The sequence below is a fragment of the Aotus nancymaae genome, unplaced genomic scaffold, assembly GCF_030222135.1.
Source record: "Aotus nancymaae isolate 86718 unplaced genomic scaffold, 86718_ANA_hifiasm-v0.15.2.pri h1tg000002l, whole genome shotgun sequence".
Classification (NCBI taxonomy): domain Eukaryota; kingdom Metazoa; phylum Chordata; class Mammalia; order Primates; family Aotidae; genus Aotus; species Aotus nancymaae.
Window position 1 is genome coordinate 5325324 of NW_026988413.1, and position 17190 is coordinate 5342513.

The following is a 17190-nucleotide window of genomic DNA, read 5'->3' on the forward strand; positions in this document are numbered from 1 at the left end:
AGGAACAGTAAGTAACAATTTAGAGACCAGCACTAATATGCAGACCACACATTGAGTATCAGTGTTCCAAAAGATGTACTTCAGAAATAAAGAGAACAGTTGCAAAGACAAAGTTGTGATGTGAAAATAATGATGAGGAAAGAAAATGATACACAGAGAAATCTACAAAAAGCAGTAAGTGAGGCGGGACATGGTGACTCATGCCTGTAATCCTAACACTTTGGGAGGCCCAGGTGGGCAGATTGCCTGAGCTCAGGAATTCGAGGCTAGCCTGAGCAACAAGGTGAAATCCCTTCTTTACTAAAATACAAAAAATTAGCTGGCGTGGCAGCATATGCCTGTAGTCCCAGCTACTCAGGAGGCTGAGGGAGGAGAATTGCTTGAACCCAAGAGGCAGAGGTTGCAGTGAGCCACTTGAACCTGGGAGGCGGAGACTGCAGTGAGCTGAGATTTCACCACTGCACACTCCAGCTGGGTGACAGAGTGAGACTCTGTCTCAAAAGAAAAAAAAAATGTGGTAAGTATGTTTAAAAAAAGAAAAACCGTAACCTTGGACATTAGAAACAATAGTACAGTAGTTAGGATAGTCAGGAATGAATGATCTGGGTTAAAGCATTATCATGTGTCTAAGCTGTAAACATATTGGTCATCCTCTATACTTTTTAAAAGTCTACATGTTAAAACTCTTACAGATAGGAAAAGACACACAAAGAGTAACATCCAAACTGGTAGAGGGGGAAATAGAATTTAAATGATCCAAACAACAAAAACAGAACTTCATCATTCCAAATTAGGAAAAAATAAACAGGAGTAAAATGAAGAAACCCAGAAAAGGGCACGAATACAAAGAAAAATTAGTATGGAAGAAATGAAGTCAGCCGTATCAGTGATCAGCATGCTGGCCAAAATTCTTCAGTTAGAAGATATAAATCGTAAGGACACAGAAAATTTGGAAGTCAAAGGATGGGAAAATATCACGGTATACGTTGTACACTGTACACATAAACAAAATTTTTTGGCAACTGTACCTCAATAAAGTTGGAGAAATGAATGAACCATTTAAAAAAGATATCATCCAAATGCGAATTTGTTTTTATTTAGGCAATGCTACTAAAATAGTCATATATATGACTGGAGAAGCTACAAGTTACACTAACATCAGAAAAAATACAAGAGGGAAAGCATTTTAAAAATAAAAAAAATAGGCTGGGCGTGGTGTCTCACACCTGTAATCCCATAACTTTGGGAGACCAAGGCGGGCAGATCACGAAGTCAGGAGTTTGAGCCAGTCTGGCCAATATGGTAAAACTCCGTCTCTACTAAAAATACAAAAATTAGCTGGGTGTGGTAGCACATGCCTGTAATCCCAGCTATTTGGGAGGCTGAGGCAGGAGAATCGCTTGAACCCGGGAGGCAGAGGTTGCAGTGAACCGAGATCATGCCACTGCATTCCAGCCTGGGCAACAGAGCAAGACTCTGTCTCAAAAAAAAAATAATAATAATAATAAAACAGTAAAGGTTAGTAGATTGCTTCCCTAAGAAGAAATAGCAATTTAAAACGTATCCATCTAGTTCTGTAACTCAAAATATAGAACACATAAATATGTACAGATACAGTGTTTCACCAGGGATCAATGGCAAACCCACCGCTAGACGGAGACCTGAATGGCAGGTAAAGGATAGATGAAGGGATGAGCTGCATGTGCTGGTATGGCAGCCCGGCATGCTGACCACGATACTTAAAAAATCTCAGGAGAGATGGAACATGGGAAAGATAACAGCAGTGAAGAAAAAAGCAGCAGCTGAGATTTCCAGTCTAAGAAATGCAGACTAGAGAACTTGAGGTACAGACACAAAAGCCTCATTCCCATCATTTTAGGGTTTCTTGTCTGAGAATGGTCATCCTGTGTCTAGGCACACCAGGCCTTGGGAAGGTAGCTTCCACGTCTCCAAAGTTTGTATTCTGTATATACTGTTGTACTCCTTCTCTGACTTGTAAAAGCAACATTCCCAGTTAATTTCAATTACCCCTAGGGATGGTTATGTGTCAAGAAATTCTCAGACATCCACAGACTGGCATGAATGAGTGTGCTTGCTGAGGGCAGTACACGGAGGATGTGAAGCTTTCAGCAGTCAGGAGGGAAGAAAGGAGCAGGAGAAACTCACGCACGCACCAGGGTCAACATCGGGGAGCCATGCACAGCCATGGGGGTGTTCCTCATGTGTGATAAGCTGTTTATAGATGTGTTTTCCCCATTGGATTCTGTCTTAAAGGAGGGCAGGCATTTTACCAATCTTTGACCACTGAGGTGTATTACACTCCTGGATCAGAAGACTGAAGTCAGGAGTCAGCTCCATCTCCTGGGTGGCTGCCCTACACTAACCCCTGGCTGTGAACTGTGCTTATTCCTGCCTCAGTGGCTTGCTGACGGAGGCCCCAATGCCTCAAATCCTCACATTTTTTCTACCTTTTCAAATGTTATGTGATTTTCAAAGACAAGGTTAAATTCCACCCCTTCCATGAAGACTCCCGCTCAGATTTCTCCCTTTTCTGCATCTGCATGTCATTTGTATGCACGTACCTTGTTATGGTTTCCCTTTTTGGTTTCCTAAGCTTTAGCCTTGGGTACAAGGTGCAGGGCGGGGCTCACGCTTATTGCTTTGCTTGTATCATAAACAACCCAGGGAAGATGCTGCTTGAGTGACCCGCAGTTGGATGGATGGAGACATGAACATGAATGACATCACATGTCTTGGATTCTTTTAGCTTAGAAATGCAATGATTTTATGACAAAGGTTCTAACTTTCAAAAAGGTGAATTTTGAAACTGATTTTGAAATAATTTAATTCTAGCTATTTCTTAAACTGTAATATACCTGCTGAGTTATATGTGATAGGGTCTTTGTGAAAATAGTCTATTCATGCATTTCTATTACGTCACAGCCATTACAAACTTCATGAGAATGGATTTTCTCACTCTGTTGCTCAGGCTGGAGTGCAGTCACCATCAGGGCTCACTGCAGCCTCTACCTCCCTGGGCTCAGAGGATCCTCCTATGTCCGCCTCCCTGGGTAGCTGAGACTATAGGTGCACGCCACCGCATGCAGCTAATTTTTGTATTTTTGGTACAGATGGGGTTTTGACATTTTGCCCAGGCTGGTCTTGAACTCCTAGGCTCAAGTGATCCTGCCCACCTCAGCATCCCAAAGTGCTGGATTATAGGCATGAGCCACCACACCTGGCTAAGAACAGATTTGTTCTCTTTCTTCCAAACTTCTTATTCAGTTTTGTAATTCATCATCACAATCAACTTTGAAGTCCCTTTCATCAAGTGATCCGGGGTTACTGAAATGAATACAGAATTAGAAAGAGTAGGGAAACTGTTTCTCTTCTTATAAAAAGAGTCATATTTGTCTTTTGCTTACAAGAAATACCTTGGGGTAGCGGCATGAGAAATGTGGACACTTTGCCATAAAGCACCAAAAGATAATATAGAACAAAACACAGTATGTCAGTTCAATGGACAGAGGGATGAAACAATAAGAAAACTGTCTTTTAGCGGCAGCCTAATAGGGCTTCACAGATATCTCTGCAGTAAAATATAAATGAACCTATCAAGAGCTGTTGACGTGTGGAACAATAATAACATCCCAACTACCTTGAAATCTTGTTTAAAATGAAGACTCCTGGAGGAACAGAATTGAGAGCATAATTCAGCAAAGGGGGAGCTCTCCATAAATACGATAAAGTCATTTCAATATCTACTGCCTTCTCATAGCTGTTCCCAGGTGCTTGTGTCCTCATGTGGCCCTCGTGTCCTCAGATGCCCAGGCACTTATTAGCTTAGACATAGCTCTACTCATGACCTGTTGGTTAGCAACAAACAGCTGGTCCAGAACTCCTCACCTCAAAAACCACCTGAATCCTCATCAACATCTGTCTGTTTATCTATCTATCATCTATCTATCTATATCTATTAATCTATATATCATCACCCATCTATCTATCTATCATCTACTATCAGTCTGTCTACCTATTTTTCTATCAATTATCTATTCATCTATTTATCATTTATCTATTTATCATCTGTTATCTATCATCTATCTAGCTAGCTGTCTTTCTTCTATTTACCTACCTGTATTAATCTGTTCTCACATTGCTAATAAAGATATACCTGAGACTGGGTAATTTATAAAGGAAAGAGGTTTGACTCACAGTTCTACATGCCTGGGGAGACCTCACAATCATGGTGGAAGGCAAATGAGGAGCAAAGCCACATCTTACATGGTGGCAGGCAAGAGAGCTTGTGCAAAGGAATTCCCATGTACAAAACCACTGGATCGCGTGAGACTTACTCACAACCGTGAGAACAGCATGGGGGAAACTGTGCCCGTGATTCAGTTATCTCAGACCCTGAAATGGTTCTGGCTGTGGGACCTCTGCTCTTCCAATGCTGAATGCTAGCTGCTCCTTGAGCTCAGTTTCATCATGGCCCACATCATGGGGGAGGATCAGTGAGGATGACAATGGTGAAATTCCTCATTTGAGTCACCACAAAGAACCCTAGCTTCCTGTTGTCCATGCAAGGAAGAATAATTTAGCAGTCTAAAAGCTGTCCAATGCCAATATTGATGTATCTAATGATTAAAATGAAGCCAGCATTGCTGGTCTTTCTTTAGCCAGGCCTTCCAAACAGAATAAGTTCAGACATAAAAGCCAGATTGTTACCACTGAGCTCATTTAAAGAAAAAAGGAAAATTAGTTTTTGTTTTTAGTCTTGACTATTTTTGTAAGATTAAAAAAATAACATTTGTTTATAGTAGCCACCATTAGCATAAAGAATATGTACTATCCACATACAAATGAAATAGATAATCACAGGTTAGAAAAATGGTTCCAATGGAAGATTTAGATACCAATTTGGTGCAGCTATTATTACAGGGTCTTATTCCTAAGTTTTTGAGGGCCTTGTCATTTAAAGATAATCCAGAAATAATGAATTTAGGGCTTAGATACACTTTAAGAATATTCCCATGATTATACAGCAAAGCTCTTTAATGCTAATTACACATAATTTATTTGTAAATTTACTTACTGAAGGATTTGTAGTTCAGCATTATGTTGATTTTTAGTATAAACAGAATGTACCAACCAGTATTTGTCCCAGATGATTGAATGCCTGAATTCTTCCCCTCTCTCTCCTTCCCTCCATTTCTTCCTTTCTTCCCTCCCTTCTTCCTTCCTTCCTTTCCTGTCTCCCTTCCTCCTTCCCTTCTTCCTTCCTTTCCCCCCACTCTCCTCCCTTCCTTCCTTCCCACCTTCATCCCTCCCTTCCCTCCTTCCCACCTTCCTCCCTCCTTCCTTCCTTCCTCCCTACCTCCTTCCCTCCCTCCTCCCTCTTTTCTTCCTTCCGTCCTTCTTTCCTTCCTCCCTTTGCCCTTTCCCCTTCCCCCTTCCCTTCCCTTCCTTCTCCTTTCTTCTCTCCTCCCTTCCTCCCTCTGGAACAAATCCTGAGATTTGTTCACTTAGTCAATTAAATTATATTGAGCACTGCTTCGCACCTGCCGTATCCTTGGGGCATGTAGGATAGTGTTCTTACAAACTGCAGTAAGAATAAAAAGCTATGTGGGCACCTAGGAGGGGCACATGACCAGGTCCTGGGAGGTCAGGGACAGTTTCCTGAAAGTAGGAATAAGAATCAATCAGAGAAAATGAGAGTGGGAAGAGGATGGCCGCTGGGCACACCAGCCAAGGTCTGGTGAGGAGAGGGAATGCGGTAGCTGGAGAATAATGCAACTCAATCGACCTGAAGATCCCAGGGAGAATTCTGCAGCGATGTGAAGTTGAAGAGATGCAGAACCTGGTTAGTATGTCGGATTTTATCCTGAGAGCAGTGGACTGCGCTGGGGGCTGCCTGTGCGTTTTGAATACGGAAGCAGCATGAGAGGCTTTTCACCAGTGTGAGGGCCTCCGGAGGAGGAGAGGGCTGGAGGTGAAGAGCTGCGGGGGTGTGAGTTGAATTCAGGTGAATGACGACGGATTTCTGAGCCAGGATCCTGAGGGAGGGCAGCATGCTAACACAAATTAATTAGAGAAAATTTTAAATGGCAAAATGAATCATCGGGATTTAGAAATTAGAAGCAGAGTGAAGAAGAAAAGAGGATCAAAAATGACTTGGGTATTGCCTAGTTCCGGGGCTGGTCACTGAATAAGAAAGAGACAAAGGCACGAGCTTAGGCGTGGGTGACACAAATTTGGATGCCTTTAGGATCTTTTGTTTTTTATTGACCAACAGTCTGTCTTATTTCAATGTTACCATCCCTGCTCCAGGACTATTTTAAAGCAGCTCTTAGACACATATTATTTCATCCATAAGTAAATGAGAACATATATCTAAAAGATATGGATTCCTTTTATTAAAAATTACATTATTAAAAAATCACATTCAAACAAAATAGAATGATTCTTTTATACTATCAGCTATACAGATAAAATTCACTCTTCTCCCAATTTTCTCTACAAGTTGTTTATTTAAATAAGCGCCAGGCCTTGTAATTGGTCCATAAGGCTCCCGAGTCTCTTGCAATGTAGGGGTTCCCTCTCTGCCTCACTCGTTCCTTTTCCTCCTTGCTGTATTTATGAAGAAACTAGGCCGCTTTTCCTGCACGGTCCCCACAGTCCGGAGCTTGCTGGAGGCCTGCCTGCCACCGTCTCACGGTGAGTACTCTGTCCCCTGGATTTCCTGTGGATGGGCGGCCATGTTGGCAGGTTGGGTGAGATTCAGGTTTGGGTTTCTTTCCTGGCAAGATGACTTCCTGTGTGACACAAAATGTGTGACTGTCTCCACGCGTGTGGCATTCGCACGGTTAGGTTCAGTCATTTATCAGGGGTTGATAAGTGGAACGTTCCAGCCTGTCAGTCCGTCCTCGCTGGTTAACCGGAATGTTTAAATCCCCTCCATGGACCACATGGATCGCTCCTAGGCTTCGGATCGCAGAGGAAAGGCGGGGCCCCTGGCTGATCCTTGCCCTGTATTTACCGGTTTTCAAACTACTGAATTAGGTCCTTTACATCCTTCAAACTTGATTTACGATAAGTAATCATTTAAAAATTAATTTAATGTTCTAAATAGTATCAGTACGAATTTGTAAATTTAAACATGTTTTATGGGTTTCAGTCCATTATGGTCATTATCCCACGGGTGCTCCAATGAAGCCATCTTCGCTGGTGGGAGCCCCTTCAGATGGCTCTGAGTCCTTCTCAGTCTTGGCCATCTCCCTTGCTTTCTGGTATTCCATGATATCACAAGTTTTTTGTTATGTATTTTCTTTTCTTTTCTTTTTTTTTTTTTTTTTGAGACAGAGTCTCACTTGCACCCAGGCTGGAGTGCAGTGGCACGGTCTCAGCTCACTGCAACCTCTGCCTCCTGGGTTCAAGTGATTCTCCTGCCTCAGCCTCCTAAGTAGCTGGGATTACAGTCACCTGCCACCATGCCTGGCTAATTTTTGCATTTTTAGTAGAAACAGGGTTTCACCATGTTGGTCAGGCTGGTCTCAAACTCCTGACCTCATGATCTGCTGGCCTCGGCCTCTCAAAGTGCTGGGATTACAGGCGTGACCCACCGCACCCAGCCTTTTCTTGTATATTTTCTACCCCACATCTGGAATCTGATTTTCTCTAAAAAGCCCTGGTTTCCTTTTGTGGGAAATTGTAACTTGGAGACCACATTCTGGGAGCTGGGGGTCATTGCTCCCCTGCGTGCTATCCTGTCTGGCGTTTTATGGGGACAAAACTAGGAGAAAATTTTCAAGATAAAATACAGCATGAGCTGACATTGCTGCTTCCAGTTCAAATTCAGGACTGCAGGTGGCTTTGTTTTCATTTTGTTTTATTTACATAACTTGCCTAATTTTATATCTTTGTCTCTTGTTTCCCGTGGTGGAAATTCCAGTTCTAAGCGACACCAACAAAATAATTCTTTGCTTTATCCCACAACACACTCAGCCCATTGCAGAATAACAACTCCATTACTACCACCTACTGCCAACAAGATGATTACTGAAAGCAGTTTCACAATTTTCCCTCAGTTCGTTTTGTCCTTAGGTATTCTCAGCTGGTTTTGCCCTCGGGTATTCCTGTGTTTTAAAGCCGCTTGGCACAGTTCCCGCCTGTGAGGTTATGCTATCCATCAGACACACACTTCATTTGTTGCTCCTTGGTTTTGATTTATAAGTATTACTTTTTAAATCTAAAAAGTAATTTACTTTTTGTTTTTGTAATTATATAAAATATTAACATGATTCCAAAGTCATCTCTGCAAACTGTGAACCCCGAAAATCTGACAGGTCTCAGGTAATTTAGAAAGTTTATTTTGCCAAGGCTGAGGACACATGCCTGCGACCCAGCCTCAGGAGGTCCTGAAGACCTGTGCCCAAGGTGGTCAGAACCCGGCTCAGTTTTATACATTTTAGGGAGACATGAGCCATCAATCAACATATTAAGATCAACATTGGTTTGGTCTGAAAAGGCGGGACAACTCGGAGCTGGGGAGGGGGCTTCCAGGTCATAGGTAGGCGACAGACAAATGGTTGCATTCTTTTGAGTTTCTGATTAGCCTCTCCAAAGGAGGCAGTCAGATGTGTATTCATCTCATCTTGGTGAGCAGAGGGGTGACTTTGAAGCAGGTTTGCATAAGCAGTTCCCGGCTGGACTTTTTCCTTTAGCTTAGGGATTTTGGGGGCCCAAGATATTTTCCTTCCACAAAACCAAGATATATTCAACGAAGTCATGCTTTTCCCCTGCATACTTGCTTCCTGAATGCAGAATCCCTTCCTTTCTCCTCTAGGGAACCATTTTTACTGTCATGATTTGTCCATGCATGGTGTAAATAATATTAATATAATATAAATAATATGCATGTAGGTGTATATTCCTCCCATCTTTATCAGGCACTTTCCTTCACCTTGCTTTCTTCATTTACCACTACGATTGGAGGAGGATTTTTGACAGTACGATGAGATGCTCACTGGGCAATTGGATAGGACTGGAGCTTCAGCAAGAGGCCTGGGCTGGGTATACATGGTTGAGACACCTTTCCTGGGTAGCGACTTATGTCATGTGCGCTGGTGTAGCTGCTGAGGGAGAGAGAACAAAGGAGAACCGAGGACTGGCAGCATTCCCAGACTGAGCCACGAGGAAGCACCTAAGAGTGGCCTCAGAGACAGAGAGGAGGCAGAAACCAGAGAGTGTGTCAAGGAGGAGACAGCTGTCAACAGAGCCAAAGGCTGTGAGGAGGGCAAGGTGCACCGGCCCTAGAGCGATGGCGGCTGCGCAGGGCGGGTGCTCACAGATCCCCATTTCTGTCCTTCAGGCTGGAGCCCTGGGACTCTCTGGCTGCGTGCCCAGGGCTGAGACGAGGCTTTCTGCTCAATGCCTCACCCGACACCATCCTCCCACGTGTTGGGCTGTATCCTAGCCTTGCCAGTCTGTGCTGAGCTTGGCAGGCAGGCAGTGGAGACGGAGGGCAGACTGGGTCCTCGACTGACTGTGTCCTCGACTGACTGTGAGGCTGAGCTCTCCCCAGGGAGGTGATGGGGTGGGAGGAGGGAGGGAACTGAGCAGAAAGAAAGGTGTGAAATAGTCTTTCTGGAAAGTGGAAAGGGAACATTCTAGAACTGATTAGCAGGGAAGAAGGGCGTCAAATGGTGTTTTCCATTAAAAAATCAGTGGTTTCCTCATCAGTTCCTCTGGTCCCCTGGGGGTTTGGTGCCTCAAGACCAGGCTGAGGGCGCAGTAATCACAGCAAACGCCTCTCAGGAGGTTCATCTTCATCCGCAGGATACACTTCTGCCCCCGCCAAACCCTTACTTGCCAGATTCTGCTCTTCTGAGAAGACATTTCTAGTTCAATGATGAAAATACTACATTTTAAATAACATTTGATTTGACTTCTGTATATTTTTGGTACTTTGATCTGGGTTTTGATTTTTTATTTATAATCCCACCAATTTTTGCAGAAAGTAGGCATATTTTTATCTTGTTTATTAATTCTAAGTGCATTGAAACACAAAAAGGATCCTTCCTTGGAACGCTATTTTTGTTTTGGTCTTTCTCTTTTTCACTCTCCCCTACTCCTTCCATTTCCTCCTTTTTCCTTCTTTCCTTCTTTTCTTTTTTCCTTCCTCCCTTCCTCTCTCCCTCCATCCCTCCCCTCCCCTCCCCTCTTTTCCCCTCTTTGTCTTTCTCTCATCGTTCAGTAACACACACAAAGAGCTAAGAAGTAACATTTAGAACATAAGAGAAGTTGAGGTGCAGAATGATATTCACCCTTGGTCCTACCTCCTGCCTTTGTTTTATGGTTCCATTGCAAGATAAAAAGGGAAGACAGAGGACGTGTGACTAAAAATTAGTTGTACTGATTTCTTTGAAAGACATAAGTGCTTTGACAGTACCCTCACCTTGACAAGATTTCCCTGTGTGGTTTTACATTTATTTCTGCATTAGTCTCCAAGTGGGATGCAGACAGGGATGCTGGCATCAGTGTCCACATGCTCAGAAGGATGACTTTAACAAGACAACACTTCTTTGGAGATACATAATTTCCATTTTAAAAAACGTTCCTTTATGTGCAATTCCGTTGGTTTTCCTGCATATTAGATTCCATCGTGATTCTTGAAAGTACCACATGCCCGATCTGTGACGCTTTCAACAGTGATCAGTGTTAGTGTGTGCTGCGCTCACTGTGCCTGTGGGGCCCACGTCGGGCCCTGTGCTGGGAGGGAAGCAGAGGGAAGGGGGCGAGGAATGAGAGCAAGCACACTGCGGAGAACAAGGTAAGGGTGCGGGACGGAAACGCACAAACCACACTTGAAGGTGAAACTGTAACGTCCCAGACCACACACTGGGAACGGGGATGCTAAGCAAGTTGTCAGACGGACAGACGGACAGACGGACAGACGGACAGCTCCTTGGATTTCCCCTGGCCTGACTTAGCTCTGGGAGCTGATGCCAGGAAGCCAAATTAAAGAACAAAGTTATGGTAGGAGTGGGAAAAAGTAAACATTTATCCCACATCTTTTGCCCAGTGCTGTCTTCATGATCAAAAGTAGGGGAGATCCGTCCTGACTCCAGAGAAATCCAGGTCAGAATCTTATCTCCTAAGCTACCGTGACTTCCTCATGTACATTTTTAAACAGTAAACTACTGTGCTTTTAGCTAAACTAGTAACTCTCTACTGCATTTGTGAAAATCTCTCATATATTAGGTTGGTGCAAAGGTAATTGTGGTTTTCACCTTATTTTTAATAGCAAAACTGCAATGACTCGTGCACCAATTTAATAGCTCTGCCATATTTAATGTTTTCCTACTAGAGAAATGACCAGTACCTTGTAATACCATGAGGGTAATAAGGTGATATTTCCTCAAATCCTTTTGTGTGCTTTCTTTTTTGCATTTTCTTGTTTATACGCTCTATTCTTTGGCCAGAGGAACTCATTTGCCTGAAGTAGATTTAGGATTGTTATGCCCAAAATACAAAGACAAAGAAAAATATGGTGTTCAGCTTTTGACATCCAGGATGGGATTTTAGAGTCTCAAAGCTGACTTGTATTATTCATCCTGAGAAAAGACCTTTGAAAGCCAGATTTTATGGAGAGAGGAAGAGAAGACAATTCAAAACTGCAAAGCTTGGTTTTTGCCATGTCAAGGGCCCCTGCCTGGCAATGTGACCACTGAGGTTTCTATCAGCCAAAGCTACAGCGCAGAGGAAAGTCACGGTCTAAGCAAGCATCAGCCACTGAGCAACACACCCCTGGAGAGGAGATTCCCCATTAGGACGTTTCATGTGCCAAGCAACATCTTCTAGGTACAAATTAGAATTAACTTTCACATATATATGTTGACTTTCATATTGAACTATTTTAAATAAATGACCACATAAAAATAGAAAATCACATCTAGACCTTCTGGGAATAATATCATACATGCTACTAAGCCAGAGAAAAATGAGTTCGGTCAGAGAACAGACTTCCTCTATTGCCAGATGGGGACGTGGCCAAGGAAGGGAGGAGTCTTGTATCGAACTGGAAATTATTTCTGGGAATGTCAATGCTTATGCTTTATCTTTTTACCTCTGTTTGACACCCCTCATATTGACTATCCCTTAGTTCAAACAACTTGTGCATTAGAATTCTAGGCTCTTGACCACACAATGTCCTTCCATGGACATTTTCTCGGCACATTGCTGGACATTTGCCAAACCTGTTGCCCGTTTTTAGGGGTGAACATGCGCCATTGCTGCTGTGCAGAGAAGCCTCAAGTTGAGCTTCTGGTCATCATAAATAAATATAAGTATGTTAAAGTTGATGTTTTTCACACAGGTCACAAAGGATCTGAAATTTCCTAATTCTTTGAGTTAAATACTGCCCTCTTCAGGCATTCTTAACGGTTATAAGGTGGAAGGGTAAAAGATGAGACACACACTGGTCACTAGTCACTGGTCAAGCTTGGGATATTGAGGCACTGCCTAGGACTGGGAACAGGAAGGTCACCGGTTCTGAGGGCGGGAACCTTCTTTGATTTACCTGTGACTTGCTTTCCTCCAGAGAAACCCATGATTGTTGTTCCCCATGGCCTTTCTCTGTCCTCCAGACATTTCTTTCTCTTCTTCTATTGATCTTAGCTGCATCTGAAGCTGGGGTAATGGGATGTGACCCTGTAGGATGCTGAATAACCTTCTCATCTTGCCTTCTGCTCTCGCAAAGTCGCAAAAGCTGTGCTTGTTTATGTCTGCCAAACCTTCTGCCGTTCCATATCTTTTACACTAAGGCTGAATCATGCTTAGTTGGATTTCAGATCTATGTGCTCTAGTCAGTTCCTTGGATCAGTAACGGCACCTATGATCTCATAGACTTCATCTTCAAGTTCTCCAAATTTCTCTGTTCCATGGCCCTTCTGTTTTCTCTCCTACGTTAAAGACTGCCACCTTGAAAAACTGGGCTTGAGGGAGAAAGCCACACCTAATCTGATGTCTGATGAAGGACTGGACTCCACTCTTAGTGACACTCATACACTTTATCCCATTTCTTACTGTTTGGGTTTAGAAGCAGTAAAATACTTTTAGGTCTCTGTGTACTGGATCCTTGCTATGCTTTTTTTTTTTTCTTGAACCTAGCTTTTTCTAGTAATGCCTTGATAAAGGTATGTAGTAAATGGCCCCCAGTCACACACACCAGCGTTCTAGTTCTTCACAGTAATTCACCCAAAGGCTTCTGACTCAGTGGACACATCACCTGCTTCCCAAGCTATTGCAAGCACAACAATTTTAAATAATACATGCTTGTCACTGCACAACACCTATAGTATCAGTGTTTTCCCCTCAGGCTGCACAATTATGAAGTTACTGTAGATTCTCTCTCTCTCACTCTTCTGCCAAACCCCACTCCTGGTTCAAATTTCTATGTTTTCATTGTAAACAATAGTCTTAAATTTCAGTGGCTTAGTATAATAAAAGTATAATTCTCATTCATGCAAATTCCGGTGCAGATCCTCCCAGTCAATCCTCTTTGATACCTCTCCTCAAAATGGGGAATCACAGAGCTGGGGTCCCTCCCTCTGGTGGTGCCCTGGATCCTTGAACTCAGAGTTCTGTGTTGGATCCTACACAGTCAGCAGTTCAATAAACAAAAGAAAATGTGTTATGATTCCTGTGTGTTTGTTCTTGAATGAAGTATCTTCCAATAATAACTGCTCAATATTTCTTGGTTGATACCCTTTTAAAATGCAGGATATTACTGGTGGAAGTAGCATATCAGTTAATTACCATGTATAGTTAATCAGGGGAAGGATATGATAGGGTTTGTCTGTATGTCCCCACCCAAATCTCATGTTGAACTGTAATTTCCAGTGTTGGGGAGGGTCCTAGTAGGGAGTGACTGGATCATGGGGGCAGGTTACCCTTGCTGTTCTTGTGAAAGTGAATGAGTTCTCAGGAGATCTGGTTGTTGAAAACTGTGTAGCACTTTCCCCTTCACTCTTTTTCTCCTGATCCGTCATTGGAAGACATGCTTCCTTCCCCTTCCCCTTCTGCCAAGATTGTAAGTTTCCTGGGGCCTCCCAGCCATGCTTGCTGTACAGCCTGTGGAACTGTGAATCAATTAAACCTCTTTTCTTTACTAACTACCCAGTGTAAGGTAGTTCTTTATAGCCGTTGAGAATGAACTAATACAGGACGGGACCAAACGAACCCTGGGAGCCTTTGGAGAGTACATGTGGGTGGGATACGGCTGAAAAAAAATGTAAGGAGTTAAAAAAATAGACTTGAAGTCAAAGATTAATGGGCCTTATTTCCTTTTTTTTTTTTTTTTTTTTTAGAAAAGTAGTAATGACTGCAGAGGTATAGAAAATAAAGATAGAAGTGATATGGCCAATATTGGAAAGGCAAATTCTTTGAGAATCTTCTGATAGCATTAAATTTCTGCTAATGTTAATACCGATGAAAAATCCTAGGTATGCAGGTGTGGAAATATGGCATACCACAGACAGGCTTCATATGGAGCATAAATGGAATGTGATAAATACAGTTAACTTAGGAAATTTGTGACAGTTTAACTAATTAAAAATCAATTTAGAGATATCCAGTAACTAAACTGAATGGGAATGGCATGTCTATTCAATGAAACATCATGAAGTCATGTTAATGACTGCCTCATAACCCTTTCCCATTTCTCAATAATACTGCTTGTGATTACAGGGTATGTACAATTTCATAGCCTCCCTGTTTTTCTTTTATATGAAAATTTTGTTTTCACCTATATGAGGGAGAACTGTGTTTAAATATAACGAGGACATCTTAGCTTTCTTAGCTGTAGGTACACATTTAACTGCCTGGGAAATTTTCCCAATGGAAATGACAAAACTAAATAAATGAGACATGAGTTTCATTCTTTTAGGTCATTTGTTTCTTGAATGATCTGAGCAAAACATTTTTCCCTTATTGCTGTTGTGGAGGTTTCTGTTTTACAACTCACACTTGTTAGAGCCTTCCGAGTGATCACGCAGTCATCAGGTTCTCACGTCAATATCATCTAAACATCTTGTGTGCTGCTGAGCTATTGGGTTCAAGTACTTGAAGTTTGGAAAAATGAGCTCAGCAATCATTCTTTCAAACATGACATGATCTCAAGGGTGCATAGATCTATGAATCGCTTCTAAAGAATTGGCTTCAAAGTGACCTGAGGACATCCCAGGTGTGGCGGTCTCAGTACAGCTGGGACTTCACATAAGATTGAGAACATGTTAACCGTCTAAAAAAGAATGATAGAAATGTGTAACAGACTGTAGGGAACTAGCTCTCAGACCTCCTCCATCTACTTCTTGCCACTGCTGTCAAGTGTGTGTATGTGTGTGTGTGTGCGCATGCACGAGTATTCACACAATGTTGATATATAACATTATATGGTGGTTTGGCTTTCAATAGTTCCTGATGATGAGTATCTTCCTAGATCCCAAATAAATACATCTTTTTTCTCAAGGGTGATCAAAAACTAAAAGTGGAATTGACTTCAGAAGACATATTGTTCTTACATTTCTGTAGAGTTGACACAATGTAAGTGTTAAATGTCTTCTCCAGGTTTTATGTGTTGATTTCTAATGTTCATCAGAGGTAGTATCATAATAAAATTTTAGATCATTTTGTAACCTTTAGAAATGTTCCAGAAAGTATAAACAAATGAATTTATGCAGCCTAGAATCCATTATATAATTGCTTACCAAACTAAGGTCTCTGGAGTCCTAAGTGACTATTTACTTACTATTTGCAAAAAACCCAATATACATTCTGACAAATTCACTTCTTCTCACTATGCTAGCTGCACAATTTCTTTATAGCAATCATATAATTACAAAAAACATCACAGCCAAGAGTTATATCTAAATACCCATATTTCACCTCTAACACTAAACTCCATCTTATCTCATCCATATATTTAGATACCACCTACCTCCTTAAATAAAATATTCATCTCCTTTTTACATCTTAAAGCAGAAATTTATTATTTTTATTATTTATTTTTAATTTTGTGGGTGCATAATAGGTGTGTATATTTATGGGGTGCACAAAGTATTTTGATACAGGTACACAATGCGTAACGATCACACCAGGTGTGTGATGTGTGTGAACAGGGCACTGGGAGCCTAAGAGAATAATAAGACCCAACAGAGTCTCAGCCACCCAACATGGACAGCCCTGGAGCACAGACTGGGCTTCAGGGGAGCACTGACTGAGCCCTGGGCAGAGGTCACCCTGCCCTCCCACCCTGCCAGGCTAAGTCATCCCGTGGCTGCTGCCCTGCAATAATGTGGCCTGGCTGAGAAGCCCTGTGGGAGGTGCTGCCTCTGGGGCTGTCTGCACACTCCTAGCAGAAAGGCAGCTTCTTTCTTGAAGGGCGGGTTGAGCCAGGCAGCTCCACAATGACCATGGCTTGTGGCTGTGGCGCAGAGCTTGAAGGGACCGAGGCAGGTGAAGCCTAGGGTTGTGTTGATTGAATAGCTCCACTGCACTGGGGTTCTGATATATTGTATATCACAAGCACAGTTTTCCTCTTTTCTTTCCTTGTAGATATTCGTGAAATGTCTTGTGTAAGTACAAGTTCAATAATTAGTTTTATTTCATGAGCTCCTTAATGAAACCAGTGTATTTAACTTTTAGAAATAAGACTTACTGAGTTAAGATATGAATAAAATAAAACTCACAAATTTTAAGTGAACAATTTGATGAGCATGGGCAAATATACACCTGCATGATTATGTGACCATGATCACAGTCATGATTAAAACCATCATCATTCCAAAAAGTTCCCCACTGCCTTTTTTTTTTTTTTTTTAATTTGAGACAGAGTTTTGCTCTTATTGCCCAGGCTGGAGTGCAGTGGCGCGATTTCAACTCAACTCACTACAACCTCCGCCTCCCAGGTTCAAGTGATTCTCCTGCCTTAGCCTCCCATGTAGCTGGGATTACAGGCACCCGCCACCATGCCTGGCTAACTTTTTGTATTTTTAGTAGAGACAGGGTTTCACCATGTTGGCCAGGCTTGTGTTGAACTCTTGACCTCAGGTAATCCACCAGCCTCGGCCTCCCAAAGTGCTGGAATTAGGCGTGAGATACCATGCCTGGCCCAAAAGCTTCCCTCTTAAC